A 19,448-nucleotide genomic window follows, 5' to 3' on the forward strand; every position below is an offset into this window, starting at 1 on the left:
GCTCACTTACATCGACCTCGAAGGGTACCTTGCCAACGTTTCAGGTTCCCACAGTTAAGGTTGAGCCGCGTGAACTACAGAGGCTTGGGAGCATTTTCGAAAGGACGACGCGCGAGCACAGAAACTTTTCCGAGGTGGAGCTGGCAGATACGCGGTCGTCCACGTCTATCACGCTAAGAAAAGGAAGGGAGAGTGCACACCGCGTTGTGCACATGACGACGTGTGAAACATCGACTCGGGATAGCGTGAGGCCAGCAGGTCCGTCAGAGTACAACTGCTCCAGGATGGTCATGCAGGGACCCGTTTCGTTTAACGCGACGCGCGACGCTAGGAAGCGCTTCTTACACACACCAGACAAAGAGAAGACGATGGAAACCAATTTTCCCGCAAACGTCTCCGAATTTTCCGCAAAGAAAAAAAATTGTCGCTGCAGCTCAGGCTTCAACATGCAAGGCCGAAGACGAGGCTGAACGACAGGACCTGAAAGTGGGTGCCTGCTACGAGGGAGCATCGAACATCCCAACAAGAGAAGTGGGTGCAGACCCCGAGGCTACGCCTGCCGCACACAAGGACGACTCAGAAGCTGCAGTCCAAACAGACAACGAAAACCCTGGAGATTTCAAGGATGAGAGAGAGAGAAGGCAGAGTCCCCACCGTGCGATATCGAGTGTATCTTCCTTTCAGACAAAGTGAAGAGCAAACGCTTACTGGAAGTAATGAAAAGCCGACGAACTCTAACCAACGGAGGATTGCTACACGTTGTACCCAGGCCTGAATCTGAGGTGTTCCGTCTCAGCGAAGTTGGGACAGCCGAGAAACATTGGCGTGTTACGTCTGCCCCATGCGAGAAGGCAGCAAGGCCTGGTGGAGAACCATCCGAACCGTACATTGAGCTGACAAGAAGCAGGAAAACGATCTCGTCAGGAGAAGAAAAACAAACGAAATGCAAGCACAAAGCCGACAGAAGAACACCACTAGATTCCCTGCGGAACAGCTATCGTTTCACCAAAATATTAGGACTTGCAACATATAGACTTCGCCACAATAACTGCAAGGCTAAAGGACTGCAACCTTCTGAGGCAGCTGGACCCACAGTCTGGTTGTCGTCCGCATTACATTGGCGACTCCAGGCTGTGCTGAAGGCTGCACGATGGCGCATGCACCGCTGGAGACAAAAGAGGACAGCTTCTCCCGACAGCTCTTTCAGGATTGACCTTATGGAACGGAAGCCAACCTTTTAGAATTGTGGCCTTATTCAATCTCGCAGCGATTTTCTCGCGGGCGGGAGAGAGATGCGACCAGCCCTTGAAAAGGACGCCTGAGCGGAGGCCACGGGTCGCCAAGAAAAGCAGCGCTGTCACGAGGCTCACGAAGAACTGACCCGCGTGGTTCCAACCGAAGAGTAAATATTCTGCGTTCAAGGCTGGACCACAAATCAGCGTAGGCGAGTTCGAAACAAACCAGGAGCGGCGCATCAGCTCGCGACGGAACGAGTCGTTTAAGGTGCCACTCAACGGGGCTCCTTCCGCAAACATCGTCCATAAGGAACGTGTTACAGGACGCAGGAAAGGATCGGTTCGCGCTGCAACGCTTGTGCCAGAACATTGAAGGACGCTGCTTGTGCCCTTAATAGCAGACGTGAACGTTGCGCGCGTGGGAGGATGTTGAATCTCCCGATGGGTACGCATCAGTAATGATCAGCATCATCATGTAGTTTGACCGTGTTAGTAAAGTTGTCATCCCTGCTAAGGGCAGCCATGGCCCAGGTCTCGACTGCGTCGTTCTTCCGTTAATAAGTGCATTAAAACAATGGGCATTCTGAAACTCTCGTGCAACCAGTCATATGGAGCAGGAAAGACGTGTCTTTTGCATATTTTAAGTGTGGTGAGGTCGCGCCTGAACTAAAGAAGTGTGGTATATGAACAAGCCAATAAACTGCGCTGAAAAATTGGGATCCAGTTCGACAGTTATGGCTCAGCCTTGCGCTTGGGGCCTTTCTATCCAACCCCATCCAAAGATTGTCCGTTGAGTGTGACTAATGGTGCTTAGATCACCATCGCACGTATAAGGTGCTTCTGTATGTTTTCAACTTAACATACATTCGTGGAGGGTCACGCATGCAATCGCATCTTGCACGCGTCGGTCATTGACCTCTTCTTAAAGCTTCTATTCATCTACATGCCGTTCTTCTTTCAATTGAGTGCTCAGGCCAAACAACTATGGGTCTGACTGAACGAAACAAACTACTGCTCAAACAGAACCGGTTGCTCTTCAGGATGTCTGCAGCGTAGGTCGGCGTACTCACCCATATACTTAAACTCGCGAGTGAGTGCGATGATGAGTGAGTACAGACGCAGACGGAAAAAGTGAGTACGATGACGAGTGAGCCCAGATCCCGATAAAGAAGTGAGCATGACGACGAGTTGGTACAGACATGAGTACATCTACTCGCTAGTAGTACTCATGAGTACCACCCTCGCGATTACATGCACTCACGAGTAGTACTTATGAGTACTGTACTCGGGAGTAGAAAACCGACTTTGATCAGGCACTGGTGTCGCGACGTGCGCGCACGAGTCTAACGCATTTCACTGCGCCCATTCCCTCGTCCGCAGTGTTGCTGCACTCTGAAACCGCTCGCCATGGCGTTTCCATAGTGAACGCCGTGGGAGGCATGGGTGCATTGGCTGCACTTGCTTCGTTCGACTTGTTTTAAAGAAGGGGCGCGGGAGGCTGCTATAGCATGCATTACGCATGCTGAAGCCACTCCTTGGTTTTCTGAATCGGTAACCAGAAAAGCTTTCTCCTGTTTGAGTTCGACAAAATGGTGAACCCGCCGCCATGGCTCAGTGGCTAAGGCATTGTGCTGCTGAGCACGAAGACGCGGGTTCAATTCCCGGCCGTGGTGGTCGCTTTTCTGGTGGAGGCAAAAAGCAAAAACGCCCATGTGTACGAGATTTTGGCGCGCGTTAAAGACCCCCAGCTGGTCAAAATTAATCCGGAACCCTTCACTACGGCGAGCCTCATCGCCTGCGTTGCGTCGGTGCGTTAAACCCTACAATCAATCAAATCAATTTTGCCACACGAATGCAACAAAGAAACAACCAACCAACTATACGCACTAAAACATACATGGGTAAATACTTCTTTGAGAAACATACTATATACACTGAACTTTTCATTTCAGTACGGCGAATAGACCACACTTTTATACCTTCTGAATGGAACAAGTTTGTGGCCAGCACGAGGGTTGGACAAGTGTGGGGAACGGCTTTTCATGCTTAACGAGTTAGTTGGGTACAAATCCTGTAGTAATGCCAGGCAGGAACACTTCCCTGAAATTGACACTGACAAAGTTTCACTACATTTCTTTTTACTTTTTAGAAGACCAACCAATGATCACCAACAAGCATTGCTGTAACAATGTTGCGGAAACAAAAATTTTAAACTTCGTCTCGCATCGCACGCACCTTCAGACTCCTTCAGCATTGTGAGAGCTTCTGAGTGTTCATTTGTGTGCACTGAGACTTGCGCTGTCGTGCCTCGACTATGCTTACCTTCACCGATCTTTTGACCTTGTTAGGACAGCCTGCACCATTAAATACAGAACTTCTAATCAATACAGTAAAGATGGTAGTGGTTCGTTTCCCCGAAGTCCGGTGTCGATCAGGAACCCAATCGCCCGGGCTCCGGTTGATTTGGCAGGGGGCTGGCAGGGCGATGGTGTTGAAGTTCTTGGAGACGGCGGTCGAATTGACGAACTCGAGGCGTTGGGGTTGATTAAGTGAAACGATGAGTTTATATACAGCTATTTACAGTAGGAAAACTGGGTACATGAGTAATAAAAAATCGCGCCAATCCACCCCGTGAATGTGGTTGGAAAGCAAAGCTGTAAACGGCACCCATAACGATTACCCATCCGACGTCACTTAAATTCACTCACCTGCATCGCTCTACAAATAGCAAAACCAGAGAGAAGTGAAATGCACTTGCCACACCATTTATTACTTCGAAGAGATATTCTTGTAAAGGTTCAATCAAGGCATGAAGCATGAACGGTGTTTGGTTGCGTTGTACTGGTGTAGCACAAGAGTGGAAACTTTTTTTATAAAATTAAAGTAAGCTCCAGCCCGGTGTTAGGCGATCTGTCTTCTCCGTCTCTGCGCCGCGTACGGAGGCGACAAGATTTGCGGCAGAGAAGGAGGAGGAGGAAGAAATACTTCTGTTCAGATTTCTGAACGGCCCAGAGTGCAGCCCTGGGGAGTGATTCCTTCTTCCCTGTAACCCATATTCAGTCAGCGCCGCCTGTGCCCTGTCCACCAGCTGAAGCTGGGTAGGCAGAGAGCGGCTGGACAGCATCATCTCTCATTGCTTTTGTTCGGTAGTTGACGGAAAGAGAGGAGGGTGCTCAGGGCTAAAGTCGCACACCATGATTACGGGGCGGAGTGTTCCTACTTCTGAGCAAAATTTACATTTAGCGTCGTAGCGATTCGGATACATTAAGTGAAGACGCGTAGGCTGTGGGAAGGAGGCCGGATTGTATGAGCCGTAGGGTAGTTTGTTGTTCTCTGGAAAGGTCAGGGTAAGGCGAAGGTACGGTCTGTCTCAGAAGGCGATAATGCTGGGTTATCTCCCTAAACGTGACAAGCGGGTGACTGTCCTCGAGCAGCTCCATAGCACGGGAGGTAAAAGCGCAGGCTTGTTGGGTGGGCGTATTTGTTTCCCTCCATTGAAGCGTGAGCGGAAGTCCGAATGAGCTGAATGGAACCGTTTGGGGAGTGGTTTTTTAGCACGCGCAGTGCAGGTCAGGTCACCCAACCCTACTGGTAATTCCAGTAGGCTTGCTGGGAATCGATGACTACCCTCCGCACTCCTGGTTGAGCGAGAGCCAAGGTGATGGCTGCCTCTGCTGCTGTCGTCATTTCTTGGGTCCTCAGCGAGGTACACGCAAGGAGGTTGGTTCTGGAGGTAGCCACGATGATGACGTATTGCTGCCCTCGATGTTTGGAGGCGTCTGTGTAGATAACTGCATGATCCCCACCGAGGGTGGTGTTTAGCGCTTGAGCGCGTGCTTTTCGGTGACCCTCGTCATGTGAGGGGTTCATATTTCTAAGCAAAGGGAGCATCTTTAGTTTTAGCCGCAAAGAGTCTGGGAGTAAGTCAAGCGGAGTGACATTCTGGGCTGCCCAGCCAATCTGGTGAAGCATGCGGTTACCCATCGCAGTTCTGAGTCGGACCTTCTGGTTAGAAAGATGGCCTTCTAGCAGCTCTTCCACCGTGTTGTGGAATCCCGTGCTAAGCAGCCTCTGTGTGGACGCACTCATGAGAACACCAATGGCCTGCTCGACCACCTTTCTAATCATTATATAAAGCATCTCTATGTCTTCCTTGTCGAGAAGAAGACAGGGGGTTGACGTAAGTAACTCTCGAGAGGACAAAAGCTGCAATTAATCGAAAGGTACCGGATTCCTTTAGGCCTAGATTCTTGGTGGCAACTCGCCTGATCATGTGTATGATTTGATTAATGCTGTTTTTGAGGCGCTGCAAGGAGACGTCACTCTTGGTGTTAGCCACGAGATGTAGGCCCAGGATCTGATGCTGGGGCTTGGAGTGATGGCCTGGCCATCAAGGAGTATTTGAATGTATTCCTTGGTGTGGCGTGAGGGCGGAAGACAAGGAGCTGTGATTGTTTACGTGAACACTGGAGGCCACAGGCTTTAGCACATTGGCGTACTAGAAGTGAGATACCATGCATTGGTGTGAGCTTCTTTTATTTTTGTAACTCTTAGCACATGAGCAAGGTGTGCACAGGGCCGCTAGACGGGCGTGAGTGGTCGCGTGACGCTTTCACGTGGCATTCAGCGAGAACGCAGGGGGTAAACCCGTAGATGTGCTTGGTGAGTACACCACCTGTGTTCCCTGTCTTCGCGTGGGCTCGTAGCTAAATCGGTAAGACAACGGGCTCTCGCTTTGTTAGTCTAGTAGTTGCGGGTTCGATTCCCAGCGGTGGCAGTAAATTCTTTTATTTGTTCGCTGGAGTGTTCTGGTGACACCAACAGCGGTGAAAGAACCCTTGGGGGGTAGAGGTAAAAAGCTTTGCTTTAAAAGGAAAAACTTCAAACTTCAGCTAGACGCTAGCTCCGAGTGCGCACAAATCACTCGAGCTCCTCAAGTTCGTCTAACTCTCCTATTATCGGAGCGTACACAAACCGCTCGAGAAACGACGGCCGAGACCCTGTCTCGTCGCCGGATCCGTCCAGTTGCCCGGTACGGCGCTGCACCCTAAACTTCCGACGCGATCCTAACCTTTAGCCTAGGGGGCTCACAAATCCCAACCTAGCTTCAACGGTCGAGACTCCTTGTCCCGCCGGGAACTGCCCAGCTCGGCGCTCAGACAAGAACGATTTCGAACGGCCAAGTTCGGCCTTATAACACCTCGAGATCATACTCTCTCTGGAACGCCCCTGTCGCGTTTGTACACGCGTAAGGGAGGGCCCAAATTCACGTAGACAGCTGTCACTCAGGGCGCTACGGAATATTGAATAAGGCGCCGCCATCTTTGGGTCAACGGAACGCTCGCGGATGAGCAGGTGCGCGCTACCCCGCGGGGTGAGAGCGAAAGGCGGCGACAGTGCACTGTGTCGACCGGGGCGAGTTAACAATGGTGTCTCGCGCGGCGCGCGCTTCGACGCCGGTAATTCCACCTCCTCCGCGCGTCACGTCGACGATTCTTGGAACCCGGCGGCGCCGTCTCGTTCTCAATGGGGGATTATCCCTGTGGTATTCGGTGGGCCAGACAATCCGTGTCCCGTGCGCGCCGTGACGAATTGGCGACGGCTGCAGCGTAGAGTCCACAGTGCTGAGTCCCCAGACAGAGTGGCGGGTTCTCACGCGCAGCCCGGGCGCCTGGTCGCTGATCTCTTAAGTGGACCTTACAAATACCATACGCATTTCATGAATATTTTATCCACACGACACACAGAATGACCATCCAACTCTTTTGCTGCAGATGCCCTTGCGCCGTAACAATAAGGTTCCTATCTATCGCGCGGCAAGGCGGTTACTGCCCCTTCGTGTTCGCAATACATTGTTATATGAATTTATCAGCGCGAGCACAGTCTTGCTCACCGCGTTATAAAATATTTTAGTAATTCAGATCTTGCCCCAAGTCTCGTACACCGCGTGATTGACTATATTTTCGCGAATACGGGGATAAGACCTGTGATTACCCTAGCCACTGCGTGCTTCCTAATTCTAGCCTCCGCTGAAGGTGCCTGGCGTTATGAGATATACGGTTAGAGCAGCATTTCACTCCTTTGGAGTTAACATATCAGCCTTACTGCCTTCCAAATTCTTCTCAAATACAAAACCAGAGCCAAAGCTCTTTACTTCAAACCAGGAGACAGCGCCATCCATAGCAACCCATTCCAACCATCTCGACAATTTGGGGATTCCCATTTTAAGCATAGAGAATGCTTACTGGCACCTGACAAGCTGTTAGGTGGGCCCGCTTGCCAGGAATAAGGCCACGGTGTTTGCCGCTATCACCTTAAAATTTTTCCCAGCGCTGTTTCTCACATGTAACTGCCCCCGAAAATTGTTGTCTGGTTTGGCACGGCCAGCATGGCTGTGAGATTGGTAAGGGGATGTCAGGTGCCCCTATATAAATAGCAGAATATTGATAATGAGCTCAATTGTCTTCATGTATTTTATTACTGCACTTTAATGGCTTTATAGTTGCAACGTCCCTACCTTAAAGAGGAAGGATGAATGCTGTCGCTTTTAATTGCCTCCGAAACAAGCAAGGACCGTGCTGCTTTCTTCCCCGTAGTTTTCATTCTTTCCTTACGCCTGTAGTATTCCCCAGCGGTAAGCGCCGGGCTTCTTGTTCGTCCTGTAGGTTATTACTGTGTGCTTCACTCTTGAGGTTTCGGAGGATTACACTCTATCGTCCCATTTTTAACTTCTGAACTCCTTGACAGCATTCTAAATCATTTCGTTTTTTGTTCTTCACAGGTGACACAGCCATTGGATTCCAGTGAACGCGTGTTCTCGGCCCTGTAGACTGCGCATCGGACTTTCAGGAGGTCAGGTTGCAGCTCGCTCATTTAATTGCATAGGTTTTCCTTCCGGGTGTTCATAGTCCCAAACTGCTGTTGAAACGATGTGATTACAAGTATTTTACATTTCACCCAGATGCATAAGTCGTGTTATCGTTATCTAATTTAGAAAAAGGAACATGTAAAACTATGTAATTTGTTCTAATCATTAGTAAAATTATAATCAAGCGCTTATAACTGTACCCCCTAGAAAATCTCGCCTTGGGTTAAACTTGCCACATACTTAAAATCTCACGTTTCACAGCACAGCAGTAAGCGTCACTTTGGACTATCGCTCCCCGTCATCCCTAGTCAACCATTGATTGATTGTAGGGTTTAACGCTCCGACGCAATGCAGGCGATGAGGCTCGCCGTAGTGGACGGCTACGGAATAATTTGGACCACCTGGGGATCTTTAAAGGAGCCATGAAGACAAAATACAAGTTTGTTTTATTCGAAAGATTTCGTGTTTTATAGTGCCCCCAGCGTTTGTCCGGATGCAAACGATGCTTTTATTCAGTGCTAAATTATTCAATTTAAGTTAAAATTTTGATTTTCCCGTTAAATCGTGTGTGTTCCTGGTTTGCATGACATCACAGTAACCGACCGCTCTGCAGCCCAGCGCACAGCCGGGCTAGAGCGGCGGCGTTCGCGGGTATGTTTACGTAGCTGAACCTAGATGGCGCCACCATACCGTGACAAGCCGTTTTCTGCCTTGGTTTATTTTTGGTCTTATTCAAACCTGGCTTGTTTTTGTTCTGGGCGAAAATCATCGTTTCGTGAAACATAGTGGTTGCTCGACAAATATGGTCACGTAAGACACTATTGCTTGCGTCAATCGGCCAGTGTCGCCTCCGCAGTGCTGTGCAGCTAAACCAAGCATAGTGCGTGCAGTGCCAACAGCAGTACACATCAGTACATCTATGTTTACATGTGCTTTCGTAACTTCCACTGTATGCCCCACAATTCTTATGGTTTAAAAAGAATGTGCCCTAAATTTAAGCACAAATACCTCTTTCTGCAAGCCCATAAGCCCTGCCTAATTTGCGTTTGCTTTTGCCGGCCTCCGCCAATCGCAGAGCAGGCTGATATGACATCGTAGGTTCTTTTGCGGGAAATGAGCGAATGGATCGCATGGCCATTTCCCTTTTTCCTAATTATATAGCTTATTTGAGCGAAGTTTACGTTAAAAGTGGTCAGTATGATTCTAACGAGGCAATCTTTTGAATGAACCAAACTTGTGTTTTGTCTTCATGGCTCCTTTAACGCGCGCTGAAATCTCGTACACACGGGCGTTTTTGCTTTTCTCCTCCATCAAAAAAGCGGCCGTCGCGGCCGGAAATCGAACCCACATCCTCGTGCTCAGCAGTACAACGCCTTAGCCACTGAGCCACCACGGCGGGTCGCGAGTCGACCGCAAACCCCGTCTACAATCCGCACTCTCAATGTTCTTGTGTTTAGCGTCTCTCCAGGAGCAGTTCTGGAGTGATGTCTGGCTGTTCACTGGCGCAAGGTTTACTGAGGGGTGAACTTATGTCAACATCTGTGACGTTGGTGGGGGCTGAGTGGAGGTGACGATTTACCTATTTTCCCAATTTGACAGTGCCCAATCAGGATATGCACTGGTCAGAAACGGCGGCCGTCACGCCAGTACACTTTGTAATTACCTCTGCTGGATATTGATCGAGAACAATACGGCTTGTAGTTATTACAGCAAAGGTGTATACCTCTACCCGCCAACGGTTTCATCGCCAAGGCCGAAGCCGAAGATGCCAAATGCATGCGTTTGGCTAATCAGGCATACAGAATAGAGCTCAGAATTCGTTTAAGTAAACCGCAAAATAAGCATCGAAACCGCATTATGGATAAGGCGCCTGTGAGCGATGGGACTCTCCCACTGCGGGTGCCTGGTAAAAATTATGTTTGGTGATGATCTTTGCAGGCTAGGCAGGACTACTGTCACTAAATAGAGCAGTTCTTGCCCAAGATTTCCAGCGCATGCGTCAGGCTAGGCCGGACCCAGCATTTACTACCAGAGAAGCTGAGCGTTGTAGCAACGCCACTGAGGCACGCACGACAGCAACGGCGGCCATTTCGGCGTTCATCAGTGCTGCGAGATTGCGCATCTACGGCCTCGGCGTTCACTTCGACCGGCTCTTTTGTTAACAACATTACCGAATATGCAGCAAAACGGCATCTCTGGAGGAGGAGGAGGAAACAGCTTTTATTGTCAAATAGAGTGCGTTCAGCGCCCGATGGGGTGGCTCCCTCTTCACGGGTTCCATACGCTTCCAGGGCCGCCTGGCCCCTGTAAGTCGGAGCTGGCCTTCCAGGGCGGGGCTGGATAGCAAGGTCGCTCGTCAACGGTGAGGATAGTAGGGGGATTACTTATGGGTATAGGGGGGGGGGGTGGTTTGGAGAAATCGCACTCTCCTATGACGTGGTGGAGCGTGCCTGGTGCATTGCAGTGAGGGCATCTGTTCTTGTATATTTCTGAGTACATTTTATTCTGGAGACAGGGATGCGGAAAGGAGCCTGCCCGACTTTGCCTGTGTATCGCTTGCTGTGTTCTAGCCAAGGAGTGGTGGGGGTGTGGGAATGCCTTCCTACCGTTCCTGTAATACTTGACTATACGCCTCGAGCGCGGCCTGTAGGGGCGCCACTGAAATCCCCCTAGCGGCCCGTTTCAAAAGCAGGCGCGGGAGTCCCCGGCCCGCTCCCCCCTGTCGCCGTTGCTTTTGGGGCTCGTTCAAGACAGCGATTTACCGTTTGTCCGCGTTCGAAATACCGAATAACGTGGAGCAGGCACTCTGTTTGCAAGCCTGGTGTGTTCACGAGAGTATAAACGTTTATGACGCGATCTTAGAAAGATCTATATGAGCGCCGGGCGTGTGTCACAGGCCGGCGTCCCGAAGCGAGCATTTGCATGCAGCTGATTGCAATCTGCTGCCCTGAAATTTAATGGCAGTGTCTCCGTAAGCAGTGTTTCCTCCGATGGTCATGTTGCGGCCATACACACTATGATGTAAATCGACTTTGTGCACTACAAAATGCAGCGGAGCACTCATACCTGACAGCACGCAAGTTACGCTTGCCAATATCACATATCAGATATTGATCAGTACCCTGAAAAAGCCAATGCGGCATAAATTTCGCAAACATTGTACCAAAGAAGTACGATGGATAATGCAAAATTACACTCCGGAGTCAGCACACGACGACAAATTTAATGCTGGGTCGTCTTGTCACGAGGTGAGCGCTCGCAAAGAATCATCTGGTACATTTATCCTCCACGAGAAGCGCGAAGATGGGCTTATAGAGTAATCTGCGTCCGCGACCAAACTCTTCTTCGAAACATCGTCGTATGACACAGAGAGACTGCAGAATGTAGCATAAACCTAAATCAGAGACCCTTATCAGATACGACACTCTTCCAACGAGCCCGTGTGTACGAGATTTGGGCGCGCGTTAAGGATCTCCAGGTGGTCAAAATTAATCCGGAGCCCTCCACTACGGCGTGCCTCATCGTCTCTGTTGCGTCAGCACGATAAACCCTGCAATAAATCAATCAACTCTTTCAACGACACCTCGTATTTCTTGTGAACTGCCTACCCTGTATTCTTCAAAAAATGCGTCCGCCGAGTGATCAGCCATTCGTTGAAGGCGAAAAACAAACGAAAAGTGAACACGCAGCTTGTTTGTGATTACTAAAACGTTCATTCGTTGATTTCGCTCCGCATTTGTAAACAACGATAGTTGAGCGTCCTCCTCCTCACCCCCCCCCCATTGTACGTCTAGCGAAATATCAGTGCATTTCGCATCTAGTTGGTCTGGTGAATACTACCTTGCTCAAACAAACGTCTTTAGCATTTCAGAAGCTGCTCTCCGTTTTTTTTTTTTCATTCCCGCACGACTATTCTATTTATTCCTGACTTGCAGACCATTCATTTTCTCGTGGTTTCATTAACATATACCTTGGTTCTTACTATAAGACATGAGTGGGCACATATCTGACAATGCACAGCCTTTGAGTGTACTTAAAATTTTCGCGTGGCTTATATTCCAATAAAAGGCACAAGTTTTTGTCAGCTATTGGGTTATCACATCCCCGAAACATATTTTTCTACGACGTACATATTCGAAGCAAAGCCGCATTTGTTTTCTGCGCTGCAAAACGAACCAACCTCTTACAGTGCCAATGTCAGGTCTAAACGAGGTGACAATAAATAGAATTCACTTGTGCTGACGTGTTCGAAGGTGAAAGCGGTGAGATGCTGCTGCCGTCGCCGACGACCGCAAGAGCGGCCAAGAAGCGCGCAGAACCGTCTCCCCGGGTAGCTCTTGTTGGCGTTCGAGCGCTCTACCAAGACGCAGCTGTTTTTTTAAGCACCCTAAACGTGCAGTTAGCTTACAGACGTCACCATAACAAGTTGTTTAGTGCGCGGAAAGGCAAAGAGAAGCGAAAGAGAACCAAAACGCTGCGTGACCACCTATCAGCCACGCAGCGCTAATCCCGCAAACGCCGCGGAGAAGCGGCGGCAGGCGGCGCAGCGATCGCGAATCTCGAGGCGTATATCTGTGTAGCTGGTGATGGACTGCCATCCCCCTTCCCTCCTACTCAGTGGCCCGGGAGTTGAGCGCTCGGGCCTGTTGATGAGCATATTCATTGCCCTCAACAGAGGAGTGGGTCGGGACCCAAACTAATGCGATGTTTTATTTAGGAGGCGTAGCTTTTTCGAAGAGTTTTAGAGCCGCGAGGGACACCCAGCCAGATCTGTAGTTCTTCTCCGCAGCTTGTGAGTCCGTAATGATATTGGTGACGTTAGGTTGCAGGAGTGCGAGGGCTATCGCCACTTCTGCTTCCTCCGAAGATGGAGTGTTGATTGATGCGCAGGTGACCAGCTTGTCCATCCCGGTGACCGCGACCGAAGCTATTGTGGAGGGTTTGGGTAGGGAGGCGTCTGTGTACAGGACAGTGTCGTCTTCCTCCAGGGTCCTGGAGGGGGCTCTTGCCCGGGCCTGGCGTCGTCCGGCGTGCCTTGTGGGTTCATGTTGCGCGGTAATGGTTTGCTTTCGATCTTCTCAGCCGAATCTTCGGGTAATTGGCCGTGGCGGGTATAGTGGGATTCTTGCCATTCGATCTTGGGGAGGACGCTTCTGCCCGCCTTGGTGTGGCTAAGGCGGACCCTTTGATTGGACAGGTGGGCTTCTATAAGCTCGGCTACTGTGTTGTGGACTGCCATTTGTAGTAATTTTGGTGTGGACGAATTTATTAGAATATCCAGGGCCGGCTTCGTGGCTTTCCTGATTATTGCGTCAAGTTGTATGACGTCATTTTTCAGGAGTTTCATATACGGCGCTGCGTATATAATTTGTGAGGTAACACATGCCTCAACGAGGCGCAAGGTGTCTGATTCCTTCAAACTCCTCCGCCTGTTGGCCACTCGCCTGATCATTTCATGATCTGGTCTGACGCGAGCTTTATTTTTCTGGTCATAGCCGTTGCCTTGCCGTTTGCCTGTATCAGGAGGCCTAGGATCCTGAGTTGAGGTACCGGAAGGATCCGGATCCCTTCCAGAGTGATTCCCATTTTTTCTGATCGTTTCCCTGATGTACCTGGTCTAACAATGGTAAGTTCCGGCTTTTGAGACAAACAGCAAAGACCACAGGCCTTCGCACAGCTGTTGACCATGTCAGCTGCTTTTTGGAGCGTGTCTTCGATCCATCCATCCGACTCTGCCCTCGCAGTCCAGAGGATGATGTCGTCGGCATACAATGTATGTCCCAGGCCATCAATGCACTCGAGAAGCTTGGGCAACGGCAGGAGAGCCATGCTGAACAGGAGTGGGGAGAGAAACGAACCTTGCGGCGTTCCTCTATCCCCCAGGAAGATCGGTTGGGATGTCTTCTCTCTTATTCTGATCATGGCAGTTCGATTGCTAAGAAAGTCTCGGATATAGTTGTACCCTCCCACTCCGCAACCCATGTTGCGTAGGTTGCGGAGGATACTTTCATGCGTGACGTTGTCAAAGGCACCTTTGAGGTCGAGCGCTAGTATCGCTCGCGGCGCCTGTTTCGTTGCCCGCTTGATTACTAGCTTGTTAAGTAGTACCAGAACATCTTGGGTGCCTAGGTGTTGCCTAAAGCCATACATTGTCTCCGGCATCTGGTCGGTGGGATCCAGATGTCGCTGCAACCTTTTGAGTACCATACGTTCCATGACCTTGCCCACGCAGGACGTGAGGGATATCGGTCACATGTTGTCTATGTGAGGTGTCTTCCCAGGCTTGGTTATGAAGCCTCTTTCCATTCCGGTGGGAGTTTGCCAGCCTCCCAGACCTGGTTAGTGTATTCCAGCAGCTCCCTGCGGTCCTTGTCCGCGAGGTTGTTGAGTAACCTGTAGGTAATGGTATCGGGTCCTGGCGCGCTGCCCCTATTGCTCTCTGAGATTGCTGCGACCAATTCGGTGTCGGTGAATGGTTTGTCTATTGCTTCGTTGGTAGGTCCTGCATAGTCCTGACGTGCGATGTCGCCCTTCTCAGTTTTCAGGTACTTGGCCTTCAGGTCGTTGATGAGTTCATCGGCACCGGCAGTATAGTTGTTGAGGGTGCGCATGAGGCTTCGATTAGTGGCGCTTTTGCTGCTCAGGGTCGATCAGGTGACGGAGGTGAGACCACGTCATTCTGGTAGTCAGGGTGCCCTGCAGACCGTCACACACGCACAGCCAGTTCTCTTTGCACAGCTGGGTCGCGTATTCAGCAGCTTGCTTGTTGAGTTCATGGATGCGTCAACGAAGTTTCCTGTTGTGTCGTTGTGTCGTTGTTTCAACGGCAGCGCCCTCGCCCTGCGCATGCTGCCGACGTCGGACCTCAAACGCGGGCGGCAATTCCGTACGTGCCCGGCATCAGCGAGGCTCTGTCACGCATACTCCGCTCATACAACGTGCAAAGTGTGCATGTGCCGTCTCTCAAACTAAGGCATGAACTTGTGAATGTGAAGAACAAACTGCAGAGAGAGGTATCCAGGAGTTGTCTACGTCATTCCTTGTGCAGATTGCATTTACGTGTATATTGGCGAGTCTGGAAACTTTGCGAAGCGCCTGCAGCATCTAAATGATGTAAACAAGAACCACGTGTTGACAAGCGCCCTTGCCGAGAACTGCGATACCACATCGCACACAATCAACTGGTCTGCTGCACGTGTCCTCGCAAAAGAAAGGAATGCTACCTCACGCCTGCTACTGGAATCTCTTCACATACAGACGACGGAACACACGCTGAATAGGAACGCTGGAAATCTGCTGCAATCTACGCAAGTTGTCTGCGCAGCGTTGTGAAACGTACTTAAGGCGATTATTTCCCTTCAAGATTTTATTGTGACCAAGGCTTCCGTGTGGAAGCCGAAACGTTAATTCCTTTTAAACTCGAAAGAACTCGTGGTCGGCGTCCTCGTCTTTCTTCTTCAGAAAAGCAACGAAAGGTGCCGCGAAGGAACGCAAGCTCGGCACGCCTAGCGCGGGAAGGGGCAGCGAAGCCAACACAAGAGGCACCTGGAACGCAAGAAGCGATGGACGCCGAAAACACCACAGACCGCGAGACGGCAGCACCGGCACAGCAGATGCCAAGACAACCACCACCGCCGCAAGAGGGCGGCAAGCTGGCAGCGACACTTGAGGCCATCAATCCTACAAATGTCAGGCTCGAGGGCATCGAAGCAAGACTAGGGAACGTCGAGAGAGAGAGAGAGAGAGAGAGAGAGAGAGAGAGAGAGAGAGAGAGAGAGAGAGAGAGAGAGAGAGAGAGAGAGAGAGAGAGAGAGAGAGAGAGAGAGAGAGAGGCACGCACGCACGCACGCACGCACGTTTTATTCCTGGCCAGGCTTAGTATGGACGGTTGAGCCGCGGAAGCGCAGCTCTATAGGCCCGATCTTTGTCGTCCAGGTCGCACTGGGACTGGGCGCCCCAGCGCGCGAGGGCAGACAGCCAGGAGTCGGGGGTGGGGTGGGGGGGGGGGGGGGGTTGGGTAGGGGAAGAGGAAGCAGGGCGGGGTCATGCCAGATGGCGTGCAGTGATGGCTCAGAGTTACAGCACTCGCCTGGTACCGCCGGGCACCCACCGGTTTCTTTAATGGGTACAGGCGTCCCTGGTCGAGTGCGGACCCTTGAAAGGGGAATCCACGTCTGGAAAGCTGCCTTTACCCTTGCGAGGGCTCCCTGACCGTTGTACATATGGCAGGGCCCCCGGCCATGATGCCGCGTTGCGCCATTGCCGGGGGTGAAAGAGTCTGGTGGCATGTCCTGCCACAGGCGGTTGCGAGTTGAGCGTCCACCGTGGCTGTGGAAGGCACCATGTGCATTCGTGTGCCTTGGTGGGGCCGGGCACCAACCGGTAAAATAGGTACAAGCGATCCCCCGGCCTGACGCTCGGCCCTTGTGTGGGACTACAACGCTTGGGAAGTTCACCCGGCTTGCACGGGAAATCGCCCCTATGGAAAGGGGCGGCTGCAAAAATGCAGGAACTTGATAGTCCCCACACTGTAAACAAACGGGGGTGGTAAAGAGGCATAATGGAACAAATAGCGCTGAACTTAACATGACGACCACAGCCTAAATGGAAAAAAAGGACACCCGAAACGGGAGAGGCGCTTCGTGAAATGGAAGAAACGGAAGATACCAACTAGCCCAACACCAAGTTTTATGGGAAAGAGGGATGGTGATATGTAGGTGAGGATGGATCGAGTGGGGAGGGAATAGGTTTGGATCTGTCTCCAAATGATGATGATGATGATGATGATTCAATGGGGGATAACGAGGGGTGAGGGGGTGGAAGGGTGGTGCATGAAAGCCTGTGATGGGGGTGATTTCACGGAAGGTGAGCAGTGGCTCTAGGTGAGGAGGGGGATTTGAAGCGAGGAGGGGGCTCTGCTGAGGGGTCCGGTGTGTCAAAGCTCGGACCGCCTCGTGTGTCTTCTCCGCGCCGCCAAAGCCCACATGGCCAGGAGTCCACAAAAGAAAGATGGTGCGGTCAGGCGGTGGGTGGGGAGAATTTTTTGGGCGAGGGGCGAAATGATGCCCCTGCAGAAATTTCTAACGGCCGTTTGTGAATCCGTTAATATAAGGGTAGGGGTGGTGTGGAAGGTGGTGGCCAGGGTGATTGCTGCTTCCTCCGCCTCGTGGGGATGGGCAGCGCGCATGGATGAGGTAGAGGGCGTTGGGGTGTGGTTCACTGCTGTTATGATGTATGTATGGCGGAGTTGCTGTTCTGCAGCATCAGCGTATACCGGGTCCGAGGAGGGAGGGAAGCGCTGGGCATGGTATCGTGCTCGCGCTAGGCGACGGTTTGTGTTATAGGTGGGGTGCATGTTGTGGGGGATAGGGTGCATGTTGTGGGGGATAACCTCTTGATATTCTGGAGGGATGAGGGGGGGTGTTGGGAGTGGTGGATGGGCGTTTTAATTTTTAGGGAGAATAGGACGGTTCTGCCGGGGTGGTTTAGGGCAAGGCGGGATAGTTAGGCCTGTCGTTGTGCTTCTGTAAGCTCGGATGGTGTGTTAAAGGTGCCCGTGTGGAGGATAGCGTCGGAAGCAGCGCTGGGGGGTAGCTGTAGCGAACGGCGATATAGTGTGCGTTGTATGGTCTCGGTTCGTGTCAGTTCAGTGCGGTCATGGCCAGATATGGTAGAGTATACGTGATGCGTGGGTTGAAAAGGGCGTGGGTTATCTTGACTCCTGAGGGCCATGTCCTCGCGCGGTGACGCGCCGTAGGAGTCCCGGCATTTGGTCTGCGTGGGTCCTGAGTAGGTGGATGGTGTGTGTTCAGTCGATTTTGTTGGATAGTGAGCCCTAGTACTTTGATTTGGTTTGCTAGTGGTATGAAAGAGCCCGACAAAGCGACTTGGATTTTGGGTGTCCATTGTTTGGGTCGGTAGGTTGGTGGGAGAAGGAGATGTGATTTGTGGGGTGGCAGGATAGTCCTGCTGTCGCTGTAATTGTTGTGGCCGCTAGTTGCGCGTCGCTGCCTCGTGACATCCATACTGTGATGTCGTCGGCGTACAAAGCGCTGTGTAGTGGGTATTTGTAGCAGAGCCCGAGCGAGGGGTGCCTTTGGCGCGTAATGGAACTTGAGAGGACGCTAAAGGACCAAGTCGGAGAGTTGCTGTGCGGTCCGCGAGGCAAAGGCCGAGACGCGATCAGTCAAGCACGATACTTGTGGCGAAGGTCGCCAACCTCGTAGTATGAAACCGTTTCGCGGCCATAAGGAAAAAGCGAATGGATAGAATCAAAGAATCGATCACGTACAGGCGCGGTCGCATCGAAACATCTGATGAAAAAAAAAATCCCCCGCACCTCCCCGAGGGAGATTGTGAGGATGCAGAAATGCGAACGTCGAACGCAACGTTCTCGGGTACCATGCGAGGAAGGCACCGCACAACCTTCGATACGTCGATGGGCACGTTCACCGCCTGTCCCTTGATTCCAAACTGCCCGTTGCCTCGAGTCAGCCGCCTGATGCTCATGAAGGGGAGCCGAGGCGCGATGAGCCGCTCTCCGACCGGGTTCAGATCGGGAAGATGCGCCGGCCGAGGAGGATAACGGTAGCCAAAACTCACGCAGCCCTCCTCTTCGCAGCTTTGTCTTCTTCTTCTTCTTGAGCGGTTCCCCTACGGGAAGATGACGATGGTGGTTGAACGCGAAGCTATCTCGTGATGGATTGTTTGGTTGGCCAATCCCTAGGGGCATCATGCCACAATCATCATCAGACGCGCTGCGCACGCCGGCCAAGGGACGCACGACAACCCCCGACTATAACGCATTTCTGCATAAAAGTCAAGTAACAAGAAAACGAGTCGCGGGGGGGGAGGGAGACCACGATCATTTATCAATGGAACTGTAGAGGCATTCGCACCAAGGACTGTGAATTGTTACTTCATATAGAGTCTGGACCAGAAGCCGGATGTGGTGGCGCTTCAAGAGACACACGGCAAACCGCGCCTGCCGGGATACGTGACGTACACGGACCCGACAGAGCGCGGCATGGCCATTCTGGTGCGGACCAATGTGGCCGCAACGCAGCACGTACCCGCACAACACGGCTGCGAGCACACGCAGGTCGAGTTTCACTCAAGAACGATCGGTAATGCAGGGAACGTGTTTGTAATGAGCGCCTACTGCAGGCCGTCACAGATGCATTACGATTTCGACAAGACCGTGAGGGAGGCGAATGGATGTGCGGGGAGCAGGCTGCTCCTGATACTCGGCAACTTCAACGCCCCTCACCCAACGTGGGGCTACAGACATCAATCGAAGAGGTAAAAGCCTAGCCATGGCCATGGAAGACCACGACGTGGCCCTT

The 19,448-nt window shown here is 51.6% G+C and overlaps 1 long non-coding RNA gene across 1 annotated transcript in view; it reads left to right on the forward strand.

The window, feature by feature from the left end:
• The window catches only part of LOC144179689 (uncharacterized), a 56,624-nt gene that overhangs the window by 20,023 nt on the left and 17,153 nt on the right, over window positions 1-19,448 (forward strand). The window contains exon 2 of the long non-coding RNA XR_013324328.1: window positions 8,017-8,087. This is a non-coding gene — a long non-coding RNA (uncharacterized LOC144179689). The remainder of the gene's footprint in view (window positions 1-8,016; window positions 8,088-19,448) is intronic.

This window comes from Haemaphysalis longicornis, unplaced genomic scaffold (assembly GCF_048455015.1).
Source record: "Haemaphysalis longicornis isolate Haplotype H1 unplaced genomic scaffold, Haemaphysalis longicornis Haplotype H1 scaffold_1, whole genome shotgun sequence".
Classification (NCBI taxonomy): domain Eukaryota; kingdom Metazoa; phylum Arthropoda; class Arachnida; order Ixodida; family Ixodidae; genus Haemaphysalis; species Haemaphysalis longicornis.